This window comes from Petaurus breviceps, unplaced genomic scaffold (genome assembly GCF_028583685.1).
Source record: "Petaurus breviceps papuanus isolate PSGF00001 unplaced genomic scaffold, PetGlider_PUasm1.0 174, whole genome shotgun sequence".
In the NCBI taxonomy this organism is placed as follows: Eukaryota; Metazoa; Chordata; class Mammalia; order Diprotodontia; family Petauridae; genus Petaurus; species Petaurus breviceps.
Window position 1 is genome coordinate 26,471,656 of NW_027185761.1, and position 12,383 is coordinate 26,484,038.

A 12,383-nucleotide genomic window follows, 5' to 3' on the forward strand; every position below is an offset into this window, starting at 1 on the left:
ACGTTAGCCTAGGGGCAGGGAAGATCTTTAAAATTTACATTCGCATTACACCCTGCCTTACCCCTTCCAAAAACAAAAAGGATGAACAGTCTAGAAGGAAGGGTTGCTGCCCCAGGAGGGCCAGCTCAGTGGGTAGAGGTATGGCATAGGGCTCAGAAGAGCACAGGGGCTCTAAGTGGTGGTGGAGAGCACTGAATAGAATCTTTACCTAGTTCACAGTTTTACCCATGACCAACCTCAGACCAGAGTTCAGGGAGTTTCATCCTTGTCATCTCAAAGTTTAGTAGAGCCTGGACAGGTCATTATGTGAGAATCTTTACTTTCCCAGCTTTACCTTTGGTGTGTTTGTCTTTTGGTTTTGAAGAGGAAGTGATGATATGACTTGCAGTTGACTTTGATTTAGTGAAAGAGGACTGTGCAAGGTCATCAGCCTCACTTTCTCCTCCAGAGCCATCTGGATCCAGTGACCAGATAATCAGCAGGATGACTGGAGATGACCAAGGCTAGGTTTATACTGAAATGCCAAGATCCCTGGGAGATGCCTTGGCAACTCGTCTAAGCCCTCCATTCCTCCAGTTTGAAAAGGTCTAGGTGTGGAAAGATTTACATGAATGGATGCAAAGTGAAGTGAGCAGAACCAGGACAACATTGTACACAGTATCAGCAATATTTTAAGATGATCAACTGTGAATGACCTAGCTATTCGCAGCAATATTACGTTTCCAGACAATCCCAAAGGACTCATGATGACTCTCTCTCTCTCTCTCTCTCTCTCTCTCTCTCTCTCTCTCTCTCTCTCGTTACCTCTCTCCCACCCCCCCCCCCCCCCCCCGCAAATGAATAATATGGAAATATAACTTGTATCATATTGCTTACTATTTCATGGAGGGTGCTAGAGAGGTAGTAAGGGATAGAATTTGAAACTCAAAACAAAAAAAAACACCCCAAATGTTAAAATTGTTTTTATTTGTAATTGGGGAAAAATGAAATATATTTTTTTAAAAGTGCATATGTTCCCTAATATGTTATACCAGAGCAAATCATTGTCAGTGGATCACAGAGACAAATGTGGGAAGTAAGAATTAAGAGAGCTGAGAAACAAAGGGGACCCAGGGCAACAAATCCTCATAAACATGCTGCTTCCTTAAAGTCATGATTTCTTTGGTTCCCTTATTTGCTTCTGCCAACTGAAAGAAGTGGTAACCATGGTTTTGAGGAAGGAGAATAATTACACTGAGTGTGAGTGGGTGAGATCTCTTTGTTAGTGTATGTTTATGAATGTATGTATATGTATGCTTAAATATGTACATATACATATATATGATAAATTTGTTGAATGCAATTGAATTCTATATATTTATGCAGAAAGGCAATCTGCCATAATAGATAGACTTTGGCACTTGGAATTTAAAAGAGCTAGGTTACGATTCTGCCTAGCTGTTTGATTGTGGGCTAATCACTTAACCTTTCTGAGCCTCAAAGACATACATCATAAGTTATAGGTGTTAGTGAAGAGAGTTCTCATGTTGGGGCAATCACAGATCCTTGATGTGCTGAGGGGTGTGTGTGTGTGTGTGTGTGTGTGTGTGTGTGTGTGTGTTCCCAGCCTTAGACTGGTTTGACACACTGTAACAGGGTTGACAGCTGTAAGGGACCTTAGAAACCATTTATTCCAATGCTATCATTTTACAGAGTTCCAGAAATCGAAGTGATTTGCCCATGATTGCACAGAGAGCAAGCAGCAGAATCAGGCTCTGAATCCATATTGTCTGACTCGAAATCCAATTCTTGAGTCTTAGTTAAAACCAAGCAATCAATCCGGGAGTACAAAAGGTTCAACGTGGGGAAAATGATGAGGAACCAAATCAATCAGCAGAAGAATAGGTACAAAGTAACTACAAAAAAGACTTGAAAACCGAAGACATTTTTTTTGCCTTGGTCAGGAAGCCCTTTATCTATTTCCTGTTGGGGCAGGAGACAGGTCAAGCCAAGGTCTAGAGACTCAAGGAGCATTGTAGCCCTGCTGAGAAAGCCCTGCCTAGAGTAGGCAGTAAGGGGTTGGGAGTGAGAATAGGATTCTCCTTTTACTCCTCTCTCCTATATTCCATGTTATACCATAGTTAACATCCAGCTGGGAGGCTATCTCCATATTTCTCCTGTCTCTCCTCACTCAAGATACCATTATATAGACTAGTGGTTCTCCCCCCTTTCCCCTTTGATACTCTGGTGAAGCCTATGGATTCCTTCTCAGATGAATTATTTAAATGAATAAAATTAAATACTTGTGATTACAAAGAAAACGAATAATATTGAAATATAGCTATAAAAATATTTAAAAAGTTCACAAAATCCAAGTTAAGAACACCCTAAGTCAAAGATTTGTCTTCGGTCTTTGCTTCCAGGTTTCCTAAGGCTCACTCTTTCAGAATATTTCAATATGAGTCTCATTACTGCAATTCCCCCATTAGATATTTTTTTTTGCCAAATACATTAGAGTTGTGCTAAGTTTATAATTTTATCATGGTTCAGTCATTCCTGCATATGCAGATTTATATAAAATAAAATGTAAATGAACATTTTGGTCCAAGACACCAGGTCTTTTCCTATCCTTTTAAAATAAGATCCCACCTGGGAAAATCCCCAGCTGCATTTTAGATGGCTTTTAATCAAAAGCCCCACCAAGGAATAGATGCAGTTCAGTCTGCCTTGAAGGCCAATCCCTTCCCCATCTTCCCCTATAGAAATTTTGCCACTTTTTCAGGGCCAAGCTTAAATTCAGCCTCTTCTGAATTCTCCTTTTCTTCCCTCTCAACTGGGAAGGGAGAATCTCTTCTCTACATTCCCACAGTGTTTTATTTCTCTTTCTCTTGTAGCACTCTACTTTTTATTTCTGACTATGAGAAAGACCACTCAACTGGAGTCAGGAGAGACCTGGTTTCCAATCCAGCCTCTGATGCTTCTTTGTTGCCTAAACCTGGGAGAGTCAATTACCTTCTTTGAACCTTAGTTTCCTCATCTATAAAATGGGGAGAATAGTAGCATCTACCTCCTAGGTACTCTTAGGCTTGAAGAAGTTAAAATGGGAAAACGTGCAGATAACACTTCGAAGACCTTAAGACAATAGAGAAATACTATTTTAGCTGGTTTTCTGTTGAGAGGCAGTGTAACAGACTGGATGGAGAAATGGCCTTAAGACCAAGAAGAGTGGGGTTAGAAGTCAGCCTCAGCCTCAGGCTGCCTGAGTGACCCTGGGGTGAGTCATTTACCTTCTCTGTGCTCCAGGATGGATCAGCTCTCCAAGATTATAAATTGTGAAAAAAGATGCCAATCTGCTCTGGCAGGGGGAATTTCCTCACTCTGGAGTTCCCTGTGCCAATGAAATCACGGGTCAGGGCACTGTCCTAGAGCTATTTTCCCTACCAGACTGTAATCACCTTCAAATTATATTGAATTTTCTTACTTGTGTTTTGCTGTCCCTCAGGAGAATCTATGGCAAGGACTGTTTTGTGTTCATTTGCCCTTGGTGCCTAACACAGAGTCAGCAATGAATGCAATATTCATTACTCAATTGAATTCCCAGCACTGTGCCAGCTGGCCCTGAGGATCTCAATGCTTTAACTGCCAGTTTGTATGACTGGGCATCAGCCACAGATCTAACTCCACAGACAAGCTTGGGACCCCAAGGACCCATAGCTCACCCTATGCATATTAGAAGTTTTTAATGACTGAACATTTCAAGGATTCTGGACCTGTCATGCACCACCATGAGCTCTGTGCTGGCACCAGCGTTCCTCTTTATAAAACTAAAGGGAGCCAGAAAGCTTGTTGTTCAGATGTGCAGTACAATAAAGAACCTGATGAATCGATACTAGTCAACAGCGTGATGTGACCGCCAACAAAAGCTAAGGCTATTTTAGACTACATGAAGATAGGCAGTTCCCAGGACTAGGGATGTGAGAGTCCCACCACCATCTCATCTCTCTCCTGGTCAGATATGAGCACTGTATTCCATTCTGGGAATAGAAACCAAGGACATTGATAAGCAGCAGAGTGTCCAGAGGAAGGCAAGCAGAATCATGAAGGGCTACAAGGTTACTCCATAGGAAGATGGGATGAAGGAACTTGAAATTTTTAGCATGGAGAAGAAATGACTCAGGGAAGGTGGAAGCCTCAAAGAGACCAGTATAGGCTTGATGTTGGTGGAAAAACCCAGCTTCATAGTCATTTGATGTTAGAAAGGGGTTTCCTATTCAAAATTGTTAAGAACCCCCAGTGTAGGAGAAAGAACAATGGACTGGAAGTGAGAGGTCCTGGGTTGCAACCCCTACCTTTGATGCTTAGTGTCTTTGAAACCTTGAATAGGTCCCTTCATCTCTCTGGGCCTTAATCTTCTTATCTATAAGATGTGAAGGCTGGCCAGTGTGGAGAGTTGGCCTTGGCCTTGGCTTCTAATGTTTTTTTTAAAGCTGTAGATCTTTGATTCAATGGTATCTAAGGTCCTTTCCAGTTGAAAATCTTTGATCCATTGAACCCTCTTAAAAGACCTGATGGTCACCCAAACCAAGAGGGCCCTCCTTTTCCACCCATTTTTTATTATGGCATTAGATGCAAATCTCTTTTGTTGCAATTTCTGCTATTTATTTGGCAATGGGCACTGGCTATTGAACCATCAGTTCATTTTAAAAGGTCCCTACCAGCTTAATGATGCAACCAAAAAACATCCTCCTAAGAAGGGGATTGTAGCTAGCTGGTACTCAGAGCAGATGCTCAGGTCAAGTAAACTGTGTAGCAAGTAACTATGCCGCATGGCATAGGTGGTGCTGGTTAGAGGCCCAAGCTGTACCAATCTTAAGAAGAAGAGAGGATGGTGGCCATAAAACTCTCCTTTGGGCTAAACTAGCTTATCAAGATAGAGGACTGAGTCCAAGCAAAACTTTGGATCTTGGGTAAGAGTATAGGAATATCTGTATAGAGATGTTGGGAATTATCCCTTTATATGGGTGTGTTTTGTGTGCTAGAGTGTTTGGGAGTGAGGACAACTGTCCTTTTCTCCTTCCATTACATGTCTTATGTACTATGTCTATGCTTGGTAACCTATCCTGAATAGGGGGACTGATGTTGAGCAGATGAGTGTGGGGTATTGTTGGTTGAATATATAGTTTGGGGTTACATTGGGCTACCATCTTTTAGCCACTTCGTCTTGGAGTCCTCCTTAACTTTTTCCTCTCACTCAACATCCAGTCCTCATCCAATGAGTTGTCAATTCTAGCTGATTCTTTATGAATGTCTTGAATTTCTTTGAACATTCAGATGAAGTTATAAATTTGCTTTCTATTTTTATTGGTATTGGTGAAACAGTTGGTAAATCTACCTGGCAGTTAATGGGGGGCCTTGAAAGGACTTTCAGAGGCCAATAAATCTATGATCCTGCCTTTACGCCATTCTGCATATTGACTGTTTTTATACTTCTGCTTCTACTACCACTACTACTGCTACTACTACTACTATTACTACTACTGATGCTGCTACTAGTAGTGTTACTACTATTGCTGCTGCTAATACTGCTTCTGTTACTATTGCTGCTGCTGGTACTACACAGGTGGTAAATATCAGTGATGGGGTCTGAACTCACATTCTCCAATTCCAAGTCTAGCACTCCTTCCCGTACACCAATAATAATGATGACAACTGACATTTATCTAGTGTTTTAAAGTTTTCAAAAACACTTTACATCCATTATCTCAATTGAGCCTCATGCTAACCCTGTGGATCTTACATGGAAAGTAAATTTCTTTCCTCATCTCTCAGAAACCAGCCAGTGTTCTATAACCACTATTATCTTGGGGCTTCCAATGGCTAAAGAAGCCAAGTCTAGGTGGAGATGAAGAACAGCCAGGGAACGTTCTTGGGTGATATCCTTTCATGTCTTCTCCAAGACAATTATTGTCATCACTTAGCCTTCCTTTCTCTGGGAGAAATCTGAGAGGTTCCCTTCGCACTATTCTTTCTCGAAACTCCTCCTTACTTACTAAAAGTCTTTTATTTGTCTTTTCTTTTAAAAATACTCGTTTTCTTTGCCTCTATTAAGTGACTGAACATAGCCCTAGGTTACCTCTGAATGACTGTTAAGAGGTAAACAGATAGTTGAAGGGAAAACATAGTTTCCCCCATGGATATAATCTTCTAAGATATCAGGTTTTTCATGTTCAGTTTTTTTCATCCTACAGATGTTTCCCAGTCATGCCCCCTTCTCCTCCCTGGAACCTTTCCTTTTCCTTTCTACATTGTCCCTTATCGATTAGATATTAGAAGTAGGTCAGTTTTGTGAATTTCACAAGACAAGGCCCATGACAAAAGCTGTCTCTCCTCAGTGAAAGAAGATTGGAAAAACTAAGGGAGACAAAGAGAATAATCAGAGGTGAGAAGGCTACCTAGTGATTATTTATATATTTTGACTACATGGACAACGATTACTTCTGCTGATCACCACAAATGATAGAAAACTCTCTATGCATATCTACTAACCTAGATACCATACAAAATAGCTTCAAAATAGGGAAAAATAGCAGCAGAAATGTTCAATAAGCAAAAATACAAGAAAGAGGTCATCAATTAAACCCATGGACTAATATATCCATGTACAAATGCACCTAGAAACTGTACCAGAAAAAGAGAAACTTGACTTTATAGGTATCACTGAAACTTCAAGGTATGGGATTTGCGGCTGGGATATTGCCCTACAAAGATAAAATTTATTTAAAGTGAATAGGATAAAAACAGGGGGAGAGATGGGGTGGAGTAGCACAGACCATAAAAAGACAGACTTATGTAAAGAAATCAAGGAACCAGAGTGGGAAACATATGGTAGAGAACATTTGAGGAAGATCAAGAGGGACGAATGAAATTGGCATTGTTATGAGAATATACTATATTCTGCTTGTACAGAAGAAAGATTTAAAGATTTTGGGAAATTGATCATAATCCTGTCATAAAGATTTGAAATAGTTATGATCTACTGAAGCTCTGCTCCCCAGAAGTGGAACAGTTAGTAAATTTCTTGACTTGGCTTAAATATAATTTTATCTTTCAAAAAGGCAAGAAGAAACAAATGGGACTGCTGTCTTGGACTTATTCTTGACCATTAAAGAGATTCTGGTGATCAAAAGAGGAATGAAGGGGATACTGGGGAGAAGTGAACACTTAATTTTAGACTTTGTAACACAGAAGAAAATCAAATGTAAACTTTCATGTACCTGGTTTTTGTTTTTGGTTTTTTTTTAAACAGATTTCAAAAGTTTCAGAGAAAGGACAGGTATAATCCCATGGATGAAAATTCTATAGGACAACAAAAAATCAACCTGGGACTGATCGGAAACTCTCAGGAGTGAAAATTTGAAGACATAAAGAGAAACAACTCAGATGAGAAAGAAAAAAGAACTTGGCCTAAAGAGGCCATTGTGAATACGCCGAGAAATATTAGCAAACTTAGATTAAAAATCAAATGCACGAAAGATGGAAGCAAGGCTGGGCAGCAGCAGGTCCGCTGTACTCTCACCTGATCAGACCGTAGCTGAAAGATTGTGTTCACTTTTGGGTACAATATCTTAGGACATTGATTGGCTGTAGAGCCTCCATAGGAGCCTGGCTAAGATAATAGAAATAACAATCATTTATATAGCACTTTAAGGTTTGTGAAGCACTTTACAAATATTATTTTGTCCTTAGCAGCTGCTATTATTGCCCTGTAATGCCAAGCAAAGGCAACTTCCCAAGGTTCAAAATAACAGCATAGATGCTCTCCATTTTATTCAGTGAAAAATTAAGAAAAGAGAAAATCAAAATATAGCATCATTCAAAATACAACATTCACCAAGTATAATCCAATAATCTCCAAGTACTACTCCACCCCTGGACATTATAATTCATTTAGTCAATCCCAAAGACCCTCTTCTAAGTACTACTCCACCCCTAGGCTATACATTCATTTAGTCAATCACAAAGCTCCTCTTCTCAAATGGAGATCAGTTTCCAATCATAAGTAAAGTACATTCATTTGGTCAGTCACAGAGCACAAAAAGTCAAAAGTTCCCCACCCTTGGATCACAATTGAATATACCCCAGAGTTACAACAAGCTTAAGCACAGCATTTAATACCCAAAGAGAGGTCTTTTCTTCATCTTGACCTGAGGCAAGTTCTCAGCAATCTTTGTTCCTGGGGAGACAAAGATTAGCAAGACCACAAGATACATTGCCAGTGTCTTCATTAATTCATTCTGTCTGCAGAACAGTCCTAGGACCCCTGAAAATATTAGCAAAACCATCTTCCAGGATTTCTGTAAATATACAACAAGAAAATCCTTCTTCAGGGCGTCTGAACCAACAGCAAGCTTCCAAGACCTCTGCAACAACACTGTCTTTCACCAGTGAACAAATCTGGCAAAACAACATCAAAACAGACAGACAAAGTACCAGCAAAACAGCCATGTCCCCTCAGTCCTTGGCAGCTCTGGGTGGCAGCTCTCAAAAGTCCTGGGCAATTCAAAGTGGCCCTCAGCAATCCTCTCTGTCTCTCTCTGCCTCCAAGATGCTGCTTCCAAAAAGTTCTTCTGCCTCTCTCTTTTCTTGTGTTTCTCTAAATTTACGTCACCAGCTCCTCCCAGTTCAGCACTCTCTTTTCACATCAACAAGTCCATCCCACAAGTGGAATGCACAAGCTCTGGGTTTTAACACAATCAATCCAAAAACCAAGCCAATACAGGGGGATCTTTAAATTCCATTACTATTACATGCCCCCAATTTTATTTATGAGGAAACCAAGGCAAACAGTGATTAGCAATTTGCCCAGGGTCATGCAGCTAGTGCCTGAGACTGAATCTGGACTTAAGTCCCTTTTTCTATCAACTCCTAAGATGGCCAGAGGTCTGGAGATCATATTCCACTTAATTTGATGGAGATCTATAAACACTTAAGTGCTTATGGTGTAGGCTAAGTATTTATCCCAAAGGCAGAGATTTGAACCCAAGTCTTTGTAATTCTTTTTTTTATTTTTCAAATGCTTTATTAATGTCTGATTTACACCATTCATTTTGACCAGATTTTGAGTTACAAATTTTCTCCCCATTTTTCCCCTACCCACCACCCTAAAATAGCAGTCCCGCAGGATATCCCCTCCTCCAATCTGCTCTCTCCCATATTTTCTCCCATACCCCTTTCGACTCTTCCAGTAGGGCATGGTGGATCTCTATGCCCCAGTGCCTATATATCTTATTTCCCAATTACATGTAAAATAGTATTAATAATAGTATTTATATATATTTTTAAGCATTTGATTTTAAAACTTTGAATTCCAGATTCATTCCCTTCCTCCCTTGTCACCCACCCTTACTGGGAAGATAAGCAGTTCAGTATAGGTTGTGCATGTGTAGCTAATGCAAAACAATAACATAGTAGATATATTGTAAAAAAGTGACTATATTCCCCTTCCTCCTATCCCACCTCACACTTGTTTTATTCTCTACTTTGATCCTGTACCTTTTCAAAAGTGGGTGCTTCCAACTTCCCTCCCCTCCAGCCTGACCTCCCTTCCATTATCCCCCCTCTCATCCCCTTCCCCCTTACTCTCCTGTAGGGTGAGATACCCTATTTAGTGTGTATTTCCATTCCCTCCCCAAGCCAAATTCAATGAGAATAAGGTTGACCCATTCCCTTTTGCCTTCCTATTCTTCCCCTCTATTGTAACCATTTTCCCTTGCCTCTTCTATATGAGATAGTTCACCCCATTCTGTCTCTCCCTATCTCCTCTCATTATATTCCTCTCTCACCTCTTAATTTCATCTTTTAAGTATCATCCCTTCCTATTAACTTGGTCCTGTGCCCTCTATGTATACCTGTAAGCATATATACACACATTCACATATGTATTCATATGCCCATATACCCTCACATATAGACATATATATATTCCCTCCAACTATTTTCATACTGAAAAGTTTCATCAGTTACAATTATTGTTTTTCCATGTAGGAATGTTAATAGTTCAACTTTAGTAAGTTCCTTATGATTTATTTTCCCTGTTTACCTTCTCATGCTTCTCTTGCTTCTTGTATCTGAATGTCAAATTTTCTATTCAACTCTGTTTTTTTTCAGCAAGAATGCTTGAAAGTCCTCTATTCCACTGAATGACCATATTTTCCCCTGAAACATGATACAGTTTTGCTGGGTAGGTGATTCTTGGTTTTAATCCTAGCTCCTTTGACCTCCAGAATATCACATTTCAAGCCCTTCGATCCCTCAGTGTAGAAGCTGCCAGATCCTGGGTTATCCTGATTGTGTTTCCACAATATTCAAATTGTTTCTTCCTGGCTTCTAGTAATATTCTCTCCTTGATCTGGGAATTTCAGAACCTGGCTATAATATTCCTAGGAGTTTTCTTTTTGGGATCTTTTTCAGGAGGTGATCAGTGGATTCTTTCAACCTCTATTTTGCCCTTTGGTTCTAAAACATCAGGGCACTTTTACTTGAGGATTTCTTGGAGGATGATTTCTAGGTTCTTTCTTTGATCATGGCTTTCAGGTAGTCCAATAATTTTTAAATTATCTCCCCTAGATCTATTTTCCAAGTCAGTGGTTTTTCCCATGAGATATTTCACATTGCCTTCTATTCTTTCATTTGTTTGGATCTGTTTAACAGCATCTTGATTTCTCTCATAAAGTCATTAGCTTCCATTTGCTCCAATCTAATTCTGAAGGAATGATTCTCCTCAATGAGCTTTTGAGATCCTTTTTTCCATCTGGCAAATGTGGCTTTTTAAGGCATTCTTCTCCTCATTGCCTTTTTGAGCCTCTTTTGCCATTTGAGTTAGTCTATTTTTTAAGGTGTGATTTTCCTCAGTTAGGCTGTTGACTCTCATTTCATAATTTTCTTGCATCGTTCTCATTTCTCTTCCCAATTTTTCCTCCATTTCTCTTATCTGCTTCTTAAGGTCCTCTATGGCCTGTAACCAGCTCAAATTTTCCTTTGAAGCTTTTGGTGCAACAGTTCTGACTTCACTATCTTCCTCCTTTTGTCCCCAAAATAGGAGTCTAATGTTGGGTTCTTCTGTTTGCTTTGTTTCCTTTGCCTGGTCATGTTGCCACTCAATTACTTGACTTTTGGGCGTTTTGCCACAGTAGGACTTTGCCACCAGACAGGGGAGATTTGTACCAAATGCTGGGGTTTTCTCAGCTGCTGGAGGTATTAGTTGGGTGCCCTTGCTGAAGCCTCTACATGCTATGGCAAGCTGGACACACACCCCAGGCCCTCCACCCTAGATTGCAATCCAGATCCAAGCAGGTTAAAGCAAGAGCGATTACCCCTCAGACTGGTAGCTTGGTCCTCCTACACTCTGCAGGCCAGGAGCTGAAGCTGCATGGGGGTGGCTGCACAGCCTCGGCATTTCAGGGGCTTCTCACCCTGGGGGCAAAAGCCAATGCACTCTTAACTACTGGGTCCCAAAGTCCACAGTGCACCGACCTCCCACTTTGTCCTTAGCATCTATTTGTTGATAATTCTGGAAACAACCACAGCTGCTGGTGATCTGGAGTCCCTCCAGCCAGCAGCTGGTTAGGCCCTCCCTGGGGCTAAAACTTCGGTGTGGGGCTAGGCTCAGCTCCAAGAGCACTGTGTTGACTGATTGCTGCCAGCCTCTGGGCTGTCCTCAGCAGGAGGTTAGCTTCTCTGTGTCATTTTGTGGGTTCTGTAGCTCCAAAGTTTGTTCAGAGTCCCCTTTTACATGAATTGGGGAAGGTGGAAGCCGCAGCCAGGAGGAGGCCCTGCTTCTACTCCACCATTTTGACTCTGCCCCCAGTCTTTCTAATTCTATGGAGAGCGGTACAAGGGAAAGAACAATGAACTCAGAAGACCTGGGTTCAAATCCCACCTCTGAAGCTTCCTGTCAATTAACTTCAGGGCAAGTCATTTAAAGTCCCTGAGCCTCAGTTTTCCTCCTCTGTAAGAATCGAGGTGTTGAATTATAACTGTAGAAGATGAAACATGCTTCTCATCTTTTGGTAGAGAGATAATGGGCTAGAGGTGTAGAATGAGGCATGTTCTCAGACAAGGCCAATGTATGAGTTTGCTTTCTTTAACTCATAAGACTCAGGGGGATATGGTGGTTGTCTTCAAGTATTGAAAGAATTAAATTTGTTCTCTTTGACCTCAGAAAACAAATCTAGGAGCCATGAATGGAAATTGTAGAGAGGTTGATCTGGACTCAATATAAGAAGAAATTTCCTAACAATTGAAGCTATTCAAAAGTGGAATGGGCTGCCTTGGAGGCAGGGCCCTCCCTGTCACTATCTATCTATCTATCTATCTATCTATCTATCTATCTATCTATCTATCTA